The sequence below is a fragment of the Leptosomus discolor genome, chromosome 1 (genome assembly GCF_034619465.1).
Source record: "Leptosomus discolor isolate bLepDis1 chromosome 1, bLepDis1.hap2, whole genome shotgun sequence".
NCBI classification, from domain to species: Eukaryota; Metazoa; Chordata; class Aves; order Leptosomiformes; family Leptosomidae; genus Leptosomus; species Leptosomus discolor.
In genome coordinates, this window is record NC_141391.1 from 30939999 (window position 1) to 30952975 (window position 12977).

A 12977-nucleotide genomic window follows, 5' to 3' on the forward strand; every position below is an offset into this window, starting at 1 on the left:
AATTGCTCAGGCTCAAAGTGGTGCTGGCCATACAGTTAACAGCACGCAGGACAGGACTACATTTTTGTTCATGAAGCAAAGTCAGCTTATGATGGAGCAACAAAAAACATAGACAAGCAGGATTTATTTCTTTACTGAAATATCCTAGCCACGTTCCAGCTATCTATCTATCTCAAGAATTTATTGTCACAAGGACAGAAGATGAATCAGGTGTTGAGATTGGAGATAGCAGTGAAAAGACTGATCTGGATTATATTAAAAAAGAAATTACAAGATTTAATGACAAGATTTAATGTGGTTGAAGGAGAGAAAAGAGTCCAGATTACAAGACAGAGAGATGAAAATGGAGTTGTCCACAGTGATAGATGATGCAGAAAAAGCCAAAGGGAAAAGATTTTGGTTTCATCTTAAAGAACTTGCATTGGGATGGTGGATAGCCATGCAAAAGCAAATGTCAAAGGAACTAAACGCAAAGCTGAAAAGAAGAAGTTGAGCTGGTTTGAGGTTCAGCCAGAGAAGCAGTATCTGAAACTCTGGGAGAAGGTACAGTTGCAATTAGAGAATATGAGAAGAAGATAGAGAAATGAGAGAGGAAATCAGGAGGGAGGAAAAATTTGTAAATATATTGAGAGAAGGGAGGATGCAGCCACTAAAAGAGGACAGAAAGAAGCCCTGTGTTTTCTTCTGTTCTAGCCATTTAGATGATCTGTCAATGTCTTCACCTAAGATATTTCTTAAATATGGAGGGAAGCTGTTAGAAAGAGAGGACACCAATAAGAAAGGTCCAGAAAAAAAAAAAAAACAAACAGCTGGTTGGACTGTACCTCAAAGTGCAGCAGGAGTTAGTCGCATTTTTAGACAGCAAATCGTGAAGGCAGCAGCTGGGAAATATTACTAATCAGCCATGGAGATACATCCTACGCTAACTGAAATTTCCATGTGACCTTCAGCTGCACCCTCACACAAGGCTGTTTGGCACCCTGCAACTGGGAGATGGCAAAAAAGACAACTGTGGTTAAGTCCCACATGAAAAAGGAAAACCACATCCTTCATGCTGTACAGTGAGAAAAGGCAGCAGGCTATTTCTGCTTCCTTTGGGCAGTAAGGTTTTTTTTAAAGCATCTCAGCCTTTGACAAACAAGGGCCAGCTGTAGGCTGTCACCTCGTCCATCCCAGCAGCAATGGCCATCCAGCTGCTGTAAGCCTCCTACTTCCACCTCTTGGTGGGTAACATGGGTCTATGCTCAGATGGCGGATAGGGTCTTTCTCCCAATTGTCACGTCAAAACCCAAACTACACCTCAACATCATTATATATTTTTAGTTATTTTTTTACTTATCCAAGGGAAAAGACACTCACTTTAATCCTCCCACTGCTTCAAATTCCTATAGAAACACTTCGGCCTGTCCTTTCTGACTTTGAAGGACTTCTAGATACAGTCACAGAGGCAGTTAAACACAAGACTGTCTGTCCTTATGCAGGCCAGACTGTGGTACTTTTTTTCCCATGTACATTTTTGTCATACCCCATATTAAAGACATCCTTACAGAGTTTTAGATGGCCACTGTGGCCTGTCCCAGCGCATGTTCCCAGGGGCTTTTAAGTCCTTATGAGCACCCCGAATGAGACAGGAATGGATTTCCTATGTAAGCTTGTCAGAGTCATAACTCAGGCACGCAGACAGTCACTGGAGGAAAGATATTTTGCCATGAACCGATGCACATAAAGATCTCCCACTTTGACTGTGCTGAAATACTGAACTAATCCCCATTGTTGGGCTGTAATTGTGGAGCAAGGTAACTAGAACAAAGTACTGGGACCAAGATTTCAGCACAGATTCTAAGGCTTATAAGAACATAAACCCTGATATTACTGTACAGTCAATATTATGCTTATTAATAACAGATATGGCAGAGTTAGCAGGGGAGGAAGACAGGACTAGTGTGATGAAAGTTATTTTAGATTTGTTTATTTGATTACCTGGAATAAAAACAGTAAAAGTAGTAGGAGTTTTGTACAGGCAGAGCAGGGTAGGTTGTACTCATCAATATTAAAGCAATTACCTATGCAGTTATAATATCAGTGATTTGTTACAGTGACTGAAATATAATGTGTGACTATATTGCTATTACATGTTCATCTAGTCAAATGACTAGGGTAAGATCCTGGATGGTCAAATGCCAAAACTGTATGTTCAGTCTTTGTCTTAGGAGGTTAACAGCTCAATTTATCAATCTGATTTTGGTGGATTTCAATTTGGGAAGGAGGCAAATAAAAAGTACTTGACTGAGCGTCTTCTGGGTTGATTTGAGGCCCTGCTGATAGAGATTAAACTGTACTGAAAACCCAGAGGCAGAAGTTGCAGTTGCAAATTTCTTTGTGATTGGACTATTTGAGGTGGGATCAAGGTCCAGCTTAGATTCCTCTACCTAGCTATCTATGCTACCAGCTCCAGCCATGTGCAGGAGTCACTTGGTACCATCTGAGATGTCCTGTGGTTCCATGACACCTTCTCAGAGCTGGCAGATATGACACAGTAACTACAGTAGACCCATGCCCTGGTAAGCCAGGCATGATATCCTGCACTATTTAAAATGACACTGGGTTGACACCACAAACAGCTCCATAGGGATGTTTGGACAACTGAAACCCAGTTCCATGTCAGTGCAGCCAGAGGAGCCTAGTAAGTCACTGAGCTGACCAGATGTGAGAGGGGGGGTCTCTGTTTGCACCCATCATGCTTGGTGACATTTGGGGCACTCTTGGGTATCCCAAGACTCATTGTCATGTCTATTAGCCCCATGACGATGTTGGAGAACCTACACATGACACTAGAGCTCTACGTGTGAGGGACTAAATTGAACCTTGAATCATCATTGTTGGACATTTTGACCTCTCACTGACATGGAGACACCCTTGCCTGGTTGTGTTAATGATCTGCACCCAACCTGCATATGAGAGTAGGGGAGCAGTGAGTGTGTGTGGACCTGTTGAGAAAGGGGTTTCACTGCACCCTGAGATCTGGCAGCCCCACACAACAGCTCCATGACCAGCAAGTGAGCACCGTCAGGCTTGTTTCAGAATGAGTTCATGCCTAGGACACTTTTCCAGTGAAAAATCTCTGGCAGACGAGGGTTTGTCCCATGCCTGTCCTAGATGTGGTAGTTTGGAGGTGGCTGTGCAATGAGAAGTCAAATAAATGCTTGTGAGAAAACTTCTGCCCAACAGCTTTTTCCTAGGCTTCTCAGGCTTCCCTTAGCTCAGCCTGTGTGTGTAGTGGGTGCCCAGGAAAACGGCTGGCTGCAGCTGGAGCGCCTGACCCTGCCCATGGCTTGGCTTGCTGTGCTGTGCTCTTTCCTTCCCTTGTGGCTGGCAGTGCACTTTCCCGGTGTAAGGAGGTAGCATGCACTCGTGGATGGACATTTATATGAGTTCACTCAGCACTTAGAAAGTCCCAATATACAAGCAAGGTTTGCAGCAGCTTTTCAACTCGGGTGTCACTTCATCTGTCAGGTGTGGTATGATCTGGAGCTGCAAGTTCTTTAGCATACAGCCACTTTTCAAGTTAATAATGAAGTAAATTACCCTGTTCACAATAGGTGGAGAACTTAGCTGGGTATAATATAGCAAAAGCTTTCCTGAGCTCATTTGGACATTTTGTTTTTGTTGATGCCTCGTTTGCTTATTTTTTACAACCAAGATGTTTCCTTGAGAGGTTAGTGCTTCTTAATCTGCTTTATAAATTGAATTTGGAAGTGTCCATTGCATGTACTTCCAGGGCATGCACACGTGTGTACACAGGTGTGGCAAAAGAAAAAAGAGACACAAATACCTGTGAGGCTGATATACAAACATTTCTAAGAATGAGGAAATTCTCCTCTTAAGAAGATCTTATTGATAACTCCCTTTGTTTAGACCACAGACAAATTATGCTCTTGAATTCTTGAGTTTTAGTCCTTGGTAGGTGGGCAGGTCTCTCTAAACTGGAACGTGCAGAGACATGCTGAATGGATGAGGCATCTGCAGATGTGTCTGACTCCAACCAGACACCACAAATGAAAAAAAAAAAAAAAAGTTAACTGCCATGAGTCTTTAGTTCTGTGTGTGTAAGTGTATGTATGAATGTATATGTGTGTGCATACGCTGGGAAGCAAGGGAAGGATTTGAGACCTTACCACACTACCTTTACGAAGAAACCCTTCCAGGCTTCCTCTACCTACCAAACTGAGTGGCATTCCCAAATAAGCAAGAATGCATCCTGACTTTCCACCCAGTAATTCTTTACCAGAAATCACTTTTCCTTGTACTGTGGGAAAACAAGATGTATATAATAGGAAAAACGCAGAATCTCTGTTTTTCCCATGGCGCCTACAAGTTCCTGTGCCCTGCTCCTGTTTCCAGTGCAGAAATCCCACACTGTGTCCCCTACTATACCAGCATGTTGATGGTTTAGCTGACAGGACAAGTAACTGCTCAGTCTCTGCTGCAGCCTTTTGCTCACTTGGGCAGTGAATCTGGGTGTCTCTCATCTCCCTGATATCATTATAAAACACACACGCCTTTAATATAAAGTCTATTTCTTAAAACTGTCATCCCCCCATTGCCAAATGCAGTCAAAACTGGCTTGTACATTCAGAAGTTAGTGCTGGGAAATGAAAGGCCGATGACATAGTCATTTAACTTTGTTTTTATAGTGAATCAGGGTAAAAATATGCATGACAGCAAGCACTTACTGGGCTGAGACTCCCAGGGAGAAAGACAGCTGCTGGTGGTACAGTCAGAGCAGAAAAAAACTATCCCCAAAGGGGCTGCTGGGGTATTCCATCAATAAATATCCTTCATCCTCTGCTTGGGGCAACTCTGGAAGTTCCTGGGATGTAGATACCAGCTACAGCAGGTGCCTCTTTCATCTCTCTGCATCCTCCATTAGATGGGTTCAGACACTGGATCATCTTTTACAAGAGGTTCCAGCTGGGGAGCACCCATGAGTATCCTCAAAATCCTTAGACAGTGAGCAGGTGACAGGTGTGACCTATGAGCAGCTGACAGTTTTTCCTTCAACTCCATTTCCTAATATGTTCCTCCTGGTCCTCCCTCTCCCAGGGTTGTAGTCTGTGGGTAGCGGGATTTGTCTGTGATAATCAATAATTCATTGCCTTATACATTTAAATTGTATATCTTCCTTGCAGAGTTTCTTTGCATATGGCTGAAAGCACCAGAACAAAATGACCCCAAAAGGGACAGTAACAGTGCATTTCTCCTCCCCATTCACTTAATTTTCTGATGAAGATTCTTTATTCACCTGTGTGCATTCCCAACTAGTGGCGTATTAAAAAATCCATCACTAATAAGTTGAAAAATGTGTCCTCTCCCTGCAGAAACACAGCAGCAGTTCTCATGGCTCCACCTGGAGATGGTTGATGCAGCTAATCTGAATTTCCCCTGCAGGAAGGTCTCAGGCAGTAATGCCATAACCCTTACAATTGGTTTGTATTTAATGCAGTAACCCTTAAAACTGGGTCTCACTTGCCTGTGCAGCAGCCACTCCTGCTCAAGGACAGATTTTGCTCCATTTCCATGTAGACAAGACTTAGACCATACACAACTGGACAGAGTTCCTTAGAAATGAAGGAACATAAAAATAACCCATCTCTCGGCTGATGGTTGCTGAGAAGAGTTCTTGCCCAAAAAGACCAGCAAGGTCTATGATCTCACAGCCTTCAGGGAGTCTATCCTTTTGGAAATACAAGCAGGTGACAGGGAAAGCGGGGGTCTTCAGGATCCCTGCAGCACCCTCACCTAGATATTTTGGGTCCAAACCCCATGGCACCTGGCACCTTGGATTAGACTGCCAGGGTCAGCTCTAAATGTTTTTGCTGGATAATGCCACACCATCTCACCTTCCTGCTGCTGCACAGGACCATTTTTACAGGGTATGACTGGACAGAGTCCCTATTCACTGAGAACTTATCTGCAATAATTTTCTGAAAGAAGGAGCTTATAAATCCAAGCCAACACATGCTGATGCCCAGGAAACTGTGATACTCATCCTCAATAGTCATCCCGAAAGACCTACCTTCTCAAAACGTGGTGTGAGATTTGAGCCCTTTCTGTGGATTTCAGTTCTTTTTATCTTTCCTGGTGCATTGACATTTCCAAGCCGTGTGCTGTGCAAGGACTGTGATTGACAGAAACCGTCTCTCTTCTTGTCCTTTCTCTGGAGTGCTGGGCACTGGAAGTGTAGGAACTCAGACCTCTACTCTTGTATGTCGCTGTGCATCAGCATCATACCATCACCATTGAATTGCTCTAACATAGTGGGAGCCGCAAAAGCCTGGCAGAACCTCTTGCCAGGACTGGCAGATATTTTTAATCGTTTAAGAGCATCACCTTAACAGCCTTAAAGCAGTCAGCACTCGCACAGGACCATATTTGTCCTCAAATCCCAGAGGGCTCTCTCTGCATTTTATTGTGTAGTTTGAGTGTATGCGACTCGCTGCTACAGTGTATTTTTAGCAAGAAGATAGGCTTCTTTTGTATTGGCTCAGAAAGGTGAAAGTTTATCATTTAAAGAGCTTGGTGATGTCATCTGTATCTAGGGATTTACTTTTATGCACTCACTGTGTCTGCTGCTATGTAATAGTTGCATTTTAAAAACTTGCGTTGCTTTATTGAAAAATCATATTTAAAAACACCAAACTATATGATGCAGGTGTCATTAGCATGAAATCTATTTAAATGTCTAAGAGATGGAGCAGGATCTGCTTCATTTTTATTCACAGTTCTGCAAGGCTGCTCACATTTTGTATTCTGTTCCACCTGTAGAAATCTGAAGCAGTCATTGACCTCTGTGGAGCTACACTGAGTTTATATATTGGTGTGACAAGGCAAAATTATTCATACTCCCAGGGCCCTACTTCCAACTGAAATCCTCCAAACACTGATAAAAGCATGCTCACCACACTTGCAGATTAAGAACAGGGATATTACTGTTAGAGCTGCTGTTTTAAGTAATGCAGTTGTTCATAACCCTTGCTGCATTTTATCTATGGGGGAGTTGAAATGCTACGTGTTTAAGCGAGTGGCTCAAGGTCACACGATGGAGAAGTGGCAGAGTTTGTGCGGTGCAGAATAGCAATGGGGATAGTCCAAAGTAGGTTGCCAGTACACCAGGGCAGCTTCATCTCTCCTTACTTTAGACATCCCCATTGTAATCTGTGCCTCAACCCAAACCTTCCCCAGATGTCACCGGCTATACATCTATACCAGTAAAAAGAACAGTCCAGAGTCTCTTATTTCACTCTGAGACCAAGTGATGCAACACGGCTTGTGTCCACATGCTTACTCTCTTCCTCTTTGCTCTTATTTGAGCAAACTCTTTTAGACTAGTGTCTCAGGCTCTCCTGCCCTCTGTTCTTCTCTAACACACAACCCTTTCCCATCACATAAGTGCTGAGTTGTATTTGGTTTATGTAGCGTTCATAGTGAGACTGATGTACGTTGTTTTTCTATACAGCTTCTCTAACTGCAGCATGAGTCTTCCTCTATGTCACTGAATGGTTTTCCTTCCTGGGAATCAGCAATAAGATTTACTTTCTGTCTCCCTTTCACTCTCTCTTCTGTCTCTTTTCTTTTCCCCATACTTTTCTGTATTGTCCAGCGTTTCACCTTTCTTTCCTAGTTCTCATTTCCATGCTTTCCTTCCCTTTTCTCCCCTCTTCATTTCCTTGGGTCTGTGCCCTCACTCCAATTTTCTGTGGCTGGAGAAGTGACAAGTTTAACTGATGCCAGAAGTTAGCACCAAAACCCAATTAAAACCATACCCTAGAACCGAGAGCATCTTTCAGCATCATTCTGGTACAAAGATCTTACTCACTAAGGTAATAATTCTATCAAAATCACTTTTTCCTGATCCTCCTCATTGAGGCCAGGGCCAGACACTTGGATCTACCACACTCCCAGCAGTAGCAGCGAGGAAACAAGGTCTGCCTGGCCAACTCCTCACACTTTCTCTCCTGGGACAGGCCATTCGCTCAGCCTCTGACACCCACTTGTTATCCAGCAGAAATGTGGAAAGCCAAAGAGAGCTGTCCCATGGGAAAAGTCCAGGCCTGGAGCCACAAGCTGGCTCATCCTATAAGTGATCACCCTAAAAAGCTTCTGATTCTGTTTCTGTTTGTGTTTTCTGCCCTTCTCCTCACCACTGTTTTTTCTTGCCTTGCATGTTTTTTCTCTCTTCTCTTTCTCTTTCTCTTTCTCTTTCTCTTTCTCTTTCTCTTTCTCTTTCTCTTTCTCTTTCTCTTTCTCTTTCTCTTTCTCTTTCTCTTTCTCTTTCTCTTTCTCTTTCTCTTTCTCTTTCTTCCATTGTCCCCTGCTTCTCTCTTTTCACGTTGTTTCTTTCGTGTTCATGTTGGTACAGCAGATGGGAAAGTCCCCCCTTGACCGTGTTGATCTTACTGGTCTTCCCAGAAAGCTGCTCCCTGCCATCTAATTTATAGACCTATAGCTGCTTGAACCCATTTCAGGCTCTTTAAGTTGTTGTGATGACATCCACATCCTCAGATGTCACCTGCAAGCAAAAAGTTTCAGTATCTCCCTCAAGCTGGGGAGCACTTACTGACCAGCTCTTGGTCAGTGCTGCTACTTAAGAAGGAGAACAAGAGATGTAGGTAGATGGGGCAAATAAAAATCTATCAGTCATCCTTCTCTAAAGAAAGGTCACAGCAAGTAGTGCTGGAGAAAGGAGCTGGAAGCTGGAGGGAGCTTTGCACTGTGGGTCCTCCAGAATCAGACTCGGAACTTACCCCTTTTACCTATTTTTTTTTTTTACTCCTATTACCAAAAGTGGACACATGACAGAGAATTTAAAGCAGAATATTTCCTAGATATTAGGAAGAAATTCTATACGGTGAAGGTGGTGAGGCACTGGCACAGGTTGCCCAGAGAAGCTGTGGCTGCTCCCTCCCTGGCAGTGTTCAAAGCCAGGTTGGATGGGGCTTTGAGCAACCTGGTCTGGTGGAAGGTGTCCCTGCCTGTGGCAAGGGAGTTTGAACTAGATGACCCTTCCAACCCAAACTATTCTATGGTTCTATGACGATCCTCCTCTGGTGGAAAAAAACAAAAGAGAGGGTGGATAGAAGTATACTAGCTAGCCATGAGGCAAATATGAGCCCCAGGAGCACCATGTAACCATGAAAAAATCCAGTGTTGTTTGGAGATGTGTCAGTCCAGTAATTTATCCTTCATCCCAGGGAAGGCAGGAAAATGTGCCGTTGTTGATTTTTATTTCACTTGAGCGAAAGCAGAATGTACAGTCTTGAACGTGGATGTCCAGGAAGATGTGCTCAGCCACAAGCAGATGCGGAGAAGAGTGACCAGGATAATCAGGTGACTGAAGACACTGTGCCAAGAGTATGTTTAACCCAGCAAAAATGAAAACAAAAATGCTTCCCCTTGAAAATATATCTGGCAGATAACCTCCAGATGGAGAAAAACAACTGTGCAAAGCACAGGAGTGTCAACATATGAACAAAGCATGTAGAGTGGAAACGCAAATTGTTTCTTGCCATCAAAGCACAATTACCTGGAAAAGGAGTGCCCAAGAAATGTTTTCCTGTGGTAGTCTAACTGCTTTTCGGGTGCCTTTGATCAGTTTGTGTACCTGGACATACGGTGATGTTGTTGCCAGCAACAAAACAACATGAATTCCCAAAAGGTCTCTTCCAGTGCTGTGTCTCTGCAGTATTCATGAGCAAGAAGTGAGAGAACGAAGACGGGATTTTCTTTGCCCAAGTGTAGCTTTCTGTAAGATAGAAAAAAAGACTGAGCTAATCACCATGAGCTGCCATTAAAGTCAACAAGGGCAACTCATACATTCCCTGTGTTAGGGTGGAACAAGCCACTGCTGGGAAATGCCCATGCCCTTCTGCTAATTACGTGGTGAATAAAGAGGGGCATGCCCAGATTTCTTCATCTATCTTGCAGGTGCCTGAAGCTCAGTGAATCCCACGGCTGGTTTCTCTGATCATCCCACAGAGAGCCAGCGCCCCATTCACAAGGTGTAGTCTTGTGCAAAGAGTTGTGTGGCCTCTTACGGGCTGGTTCAGACAAGGGGTCTGCAAAGAAAGTATTGCTGAAGTCACACATCTGCAAGCACCGCTGCTCTGAGGCAAGACAAGGCATGGTCTGCCTGTTGGCTGACCTAAACAGAAAGGGCAGAAAGAGAGTGTGCCTCATGATGCTTCCGGAAGAAATTCTCTGAATTACAGCTGAACAGCGATAGCGCTGCACGTTTTCCACTACTCAGCTTATTAGGAAACCACCAGCAACCATAAGCATCGGAAACTCTTGAGTCTCCCTCTTGCAGGATGACTCACAGAGCAGGTGGAGACATTTTGACACTAGCATTGACCTAGTATCTGTTCCTTGCAGCTGCTGTTTGCACAGGAAACCTCCGCCAACCGATAGCACCAGGGGGGCTCGGCTGGCAGAGCGGCTGCCACTGGGCTGCAGGCAGCAAACCTGCGGGAGGGTGGAGGAAGAAGGAATTGACCTTCACAAGGACAGAGCAAAATCCACCTGGAGGGAGGGAGCTGATGCAAAGCAGTTCTTGCAATGGGGCACGTTGGGGAAATGTCAAGGAACTGGAGCTGACTTCTTACATTATGACAACAATTTCTGCTTTATTATGTGCTATATTTTATGGGAAGAAATGACACCATGTTTAATGTGCTGGAGTGTTTGCTTAAAATACACTGGGACTTTCTTCACAGCCCTTCCTCTTGGGACACAGGTCTGCAGCCAAGGTTATCTGAGGTGAATTTCCTGCACCAGCATTCTATACCTCACTGTAGAGAGATGTACTTGTGATGCTTTAAATGCACATCCTCACTATGTGAGCTCTTTATATTTCTCTGAACCTTGCACTGTTATGATTTCTATCCTAGTGTGGTTTATGAGATGGAAATCTCTGTTCCTTAAGGTAATGTCTTGCTGATTGCCACACAATTCTGGTTCAAACTTTGTACTTTGTCTTCACACCCATCCCATGCAGCCACAGTACAGGACAGAAATATTGAGATCTAAATAACCTGACCAATTTTAATCAATCTTGTTTGGGCCAGGAAAGCATCTGGCCACACCAAGACACAGCTCCATATACATGAATTTGATCTTCCTATAGTTATGGTCTTCATACTCACTTCTGCCCCTGCTCAGACTTACTTTTTTACCTGTCTCTTCCCATAGAAATTAAGATAATTAGTAACATCATTTTCTGTGTTGCTTGGTTTTAGGCACTTACTAAATACCCTGCTTGGATTTTGGAAATATAGTTTCAGTGCAGTTTGCATCGTATTTTATATTTTTCCACATTTGCTAGCGGCAGCTGGGCAATCCCACAGTGTATGAGCAAAAGTCCCCAGAGCAGCAGAACAATCTGACTGTGTTCTGTTACCACCTCCGCTTATGGCACATCTTTTCTGAAACAATAAAATTTGATTGCTTCTTATACATTTGTGTATGGGAAGAAGATATAATACTGTCTTCTACTGGAGGAAGATTATATTGGCCTTCAAATCAATTTCAATTTCTCATGAGTCTTCAATATAGTTTTATTTCATCTTTATTTTTGGGTATTACATTTTCATCGCTTCATTCTACTTTAAAAATTGGAATACTCCTGACGCCTTCCACAGTGATAAATTAGTTGTAATTGGGAACATTGCTCTTGATGGGAGAGAGTGGTTTTAGGTTAAAAGTCCTAAATATTTTAATAGAATCCCTTTACTTTCTTCTGTGAGATGTTGAAGGGTTTGAATTTTTGCTAGATCTCTTTCTTTTTCTCACATAAATGGAAGTGCTCACATAAATGGAAGTTCTCAGGAACCCAGCCAGTGTGCAAGCGCTCTCCAATGGAGATAGGGCAGAATTTCTTGAAACCTGATGTTCAGCCTTGCTACTTTTACACTCTTGTTTACATATACTAGTAGTGCATGCACTGAACACAGTGTGAACCTCCTAATAGCACATTTAATCTGACTGGCAGCAGATTTGATGTCTTTTCTTACATACTGTAGTCTCTTAGAAGGATCTATGGATCCCGCTGGTCTGAACACCACAGGGAAAGAAACACTGGTCTACTATACCAGCATCAGGCCAAAAATCTGTTCTTAATTTCACAGCTGTCAGTAGAGATTTTTGAAATCTTTCCCACATGGTTTTTCATGTGTGTGAAAAATAGACAGCTTGCCTACTTCCTAAAAAAGACAGCATGTCAAAGGTTTTGCCTATTGTCTCAGGTCAAAAGTGAGGCCTGATGAAACTGGAAGCAGAAATTCTCTTGCAATAAGGATGTTAAGCAAAATTTAACAACATGTAGGACTAGAGGTTTTGGGGTTGATTTTTGTATTTTCCCCCCGTGAGGAGCGGGTTTCATCAGAGCAGGTATGGATTTTGATACAACACTTAGGGACCGAAGTTTCACTTTATTATGTTTCAGATCTACCTTCTAATTTCATGGTAGAGTAGGGATGGCTGGCTAGGAACACCTAAAGTGTTCTTTTTTAAAATACATTATTGGGATATTAATGGAATAGCGTTATATAAGACATTAGTTTTGAGAAGTTTGCCACTGATCTGTGATTCTGTGATTACCAAATACATATTCATTGACATTGCAAATTAAGATCTATGGTCATGTATATAAATACATAAACATATAAAAATAAATTAACAAATAAATGTAAGAGTGTGCATGTGCCTGCATATATATACATATGTACACACACATATATACACATGCTTTTTCTTAATGCACTACATGACTGAAAATACTTAATCCTCTTACTTATTTGGTTAAGGTATTTTAATTTTCTGCTGCTGCCTTTAATTACTGGATGCTAAATATAAAATCCAAGACTAATAAGTATGTACTGAACAATTAGGAATCAGGATGGACACTCTGAAGGAAAGTATAT